The sequence below is a fragment of the Schistocerca piceifrons genome, chromosome 6 (genome assembly GCF_021461385.2).
Source record: "Schistocerca piceifrons isolate TAMUIC-IGC-003096 chromosome 6, iqSchPice1.1, whole genome shotgun sequence".
Lineage (NCBI taxonomy): Eukaryota > Metazoa > Arthropoda > Insecta > Orthoptera > Acrididae > Schistocerca > Schistocerca piceifrons.
In genome coordinates, this window is record NC_060143.1 from 20991958 (window position 1) to 20995357 (window position 3400).

The window sequence follows — 3400 nt, forward strand, 5'->3', positions numbered from 1 at the left end:
AAGTGTGTACGTGAAGAAGATACAGACAGATCACCCAGGTGAAGATATGGGCTGCAAATAGGAAAGTCCATTGAGATAAGCGACTCTGACAAAAACAAAACTAAACTCCTCCCGAACAGGCCATGTAGGCCCAACGGAACCGAAGGTACCGACCGGCCGCCGTGTCATCCTCAGCCCGTAGGCGTCACTGGATGCAGATATGGAGGGGCACGTCGTCAGCACACCGCTCTCCCGGCCGTGTGTCAGTTTCCGGGACCGGAGCCGCTACTTCTCAATCAAGTAGCTCCTCAGTTTGCCTCACAACGGCTGAGTGCACCCCGCTTGCCAACAGCGCTCGGCAAAACGGATGGTCACCCATCCAAGTGCTAGCCCAGCCCGACAGCGCTTAACTTCGGTGATCTGACGGGAACCGGTGTTACCACTGCGGCAAGGCCGTTGGCGACTCTGACAAAGGGCAGGCTATTATTACACAGAGCCTGTGAACGAGTATCTAGAAAACGGCGAAGCTGGTCGAATGTTCACATGCTACTGGCGTGAGCATCTATAGAAAGACGTAGAAGGACAGTGGAACTACCGCTAGGCGCTAAATGATTGGACGTCCACGACTCTTCACAAAACGTGAGGTTTGGAGGCTTGTCTGCTCTGTAAAGTAGGATAGATGGTGATTCGTGCCGTCTCTGCCGAACGAGCACAATGGCGATGCATGCACAAATGTTTCGGATCACATCGTTCTTCGCACGGTATTCACCATGGAGCTTCGCAGCAGACCTCCCCTACGTGTTGATGAGATCGTCAATTACGACTGCAGTGGCCACGAGACTATCGGTATTCTACCGTCGATCAGTGGAAACGTGTCGGCTCTTTGGGTGAACCGCATTTTTGCTACACTAGGTCGATGGTCGTCTCCACGAACGTCGTCGTTGAGGTGAATGGCAGCTGTAAATGTGCAACGGGCCACGGACACAGGCTGGTGGAAGCAGCATTGTGCTGTGGGAGACATTCTCCTGCGCTTGCATGGGGCCAGTGATAGTAATCGAAGACACGCTGACAGCTGCGAACTATGTGCATCCCTTCACGCCTGATGTCCTCCTCGACGGTGACGTCATCTTTCAGCAGTGTAACCGTCAGTGTCTCGGAGCTAGAACCGCCCTGTAGTTGCTTTGAGGAGCATTATAGTGAACTCAAGTTGATGTCTCGGCGATCAAATTCCCCTGATGTAAATCCTATGGAATTCATCTGGGTCGGTATCGAGCGCCATCACCGCGTACGCAGATCAGCGGCCCGTTGTTTACGCGAATTGCGTAACCTGTGCGTAGAAATCTAACGCCACATACCTCCCTAAACCTACCAACAAATTGTCGGATCCCCGATACGCGGAATCAGTGAAGTATTTGATTCCAAAGGCGGACAAGCAAACTATAAAGCAGATGGTCATATCGGTTTTGGCTTATCAATGTATGGGAGCTGGCTGGTCAGAAGGGCGACAATTGTTGCAGCTTTCCTTGAGACAGCAGCAGAGAGATACGGACAGACAGCTATGCACTCAGTAACGGCTCTGGACACCAACTTGGGACATACACGTGACTCCAGATTCCGAGGAGAACGCACTAATCATCGTGATAGAGGCCAGTAACTGGCTTGATGGTATGGGGTGCCACTGCGTTCACAAACCTATCACCTATGGTTCGCATAGCTGGTAACTAGTGCAGCAGGCGTTACATTTCTGACGAGTTAAGGCCGGTAGCTGTGCCCTATCCTCGAGGTCCCCGTCTCGTTACCTTTCAACAAGATGACGCAAAACAGTATGATTCCCAGGCGACTCGATGCCCATGAAGATTAGCAACGCTTTTGCTCAAAGAAATGGTAGCTCCACGTACTAAATTATGAGCTCTGTATAGTCCCCAAATCATCTTCAAAATTTAATCAAGTATTCTTTCTACTGAATACTCATAATAAGTAAAATTTAATTATTTGCTATTCTTTCTGGCGTTGCATTTTTGATGGCCAGCAGTGTACATAAATACACTCCTGGAAATTGAAATAAGAACACCGTGAATTCACTGTCCCAGGAAGGGGAAACTTTATTGACACATTCCTGGGGTCAGATACATCACATGATCACACTGACAGAACCACAGGCACATAGACACAGGCAACAGAGCATGCACAATGTCGGCACTAGTACAGTGTATATCCACCTTTCGCAGCAATGCAGGCTGCTATTCTCCCATGGAAACGATCGTAGAGATGCTGGATGTAGTCCTGTGGAACGGCTTGCCATGCCATTTCCACCTGGCGCCTCAGTTGGACCAGCGTTCGTGCTGGACGTGCAGACCGCGTGAGACGACGCTTCATCCAGTCCCAAACATGCTCAATGGGGGACAGATCCGGAGATCTTGCTGGCCAGGGTAGTTGACTTACACCTTCTAGAGCACGTTGGGTGGCACGGGATACATGCGGACGTGCATTGTCCTGTTGGAACAGCAAGTTCCCTTGCCGGTCTAGGAATGGTAGAACGATGGGTTCGATGACGGTTTGGATGTACCGTGCACTATTCAGTGTCCCCTCGACGATCACCAGTGGTGTACGGCCAGTGTAGGAGATCGCTCCCCACACCATGATGCCGGGTGTTGGCCCTGTGTGCCTCGGTCGTATGCAGTCCTGATTGTGGCGCTCACCTGCACGGCGCCAAACATGCATACGACCATCATTGGCACCAAGGCAGAAGCGACTCTCATCGCTGAAGACGACACGTCTCCATTCGTCCCTCCATTCACGCCTGTCGCGACACCACTGGAGGCGGGCTGCACGATGTTGGGGCGTGAGCGGAAGACGGCCTAACGGTGTGCGGGACCGTAGCCCAGCTTCATGGAGACGGTTGCGAATGGTCCTCGCCGATACCCCAGGAGCAACAGTGTCCCTAATTTGCTGGGAAGTGGCGGTGCGGTCCCCTACGGCACTGCGTAGGATCCTACGGTCTTGGCGTGCATCCGTGCGTCGCTGCAGTCCGGTCCCAGGTCGACGGGCACGTGCACCTTCCGCCGACCACTGGCGACAACATCGATGTACTGTGGAGACCTCACGCCCCACGTGTTGAGCAATTCGGCGGTACGTCCACCCGGCCTCCCACATGCCCACTATACGCCCTCGCTCAAAGTCCGTCAACTGCACATACGGTTCACGTCCACGCTGTCGCGGCATGCTACCAGTGTTAAAGACTGCGATGGAGCTCCGTATGCCACGGCAAACTGGCTGACACTGACGGCGGCGGTGCACAAATGCTGCGCAGCTAGCGCCATTCGACGGCCAACACCGCGGTTCCTGGTGTGTCCGCTGTGCCGTGCGTGTGATCATTGCTTGTACAGCCCTCTCGCAGTGTCCGGAGCAAGTATGGTGGGTC

General features: G+C 53.3%; 1 pseudogene; it reads right to left on the reverse strand.

Moving 5' to 3' along the window:
* Positions 1–322: 322 nt before the first annotated feature.
* LOC124803498 lies at positions 323–440 on the reverse strand (annotated as a pseudogene).
* Positions 441–3400: the final 2960 nt, after the last annotated feature.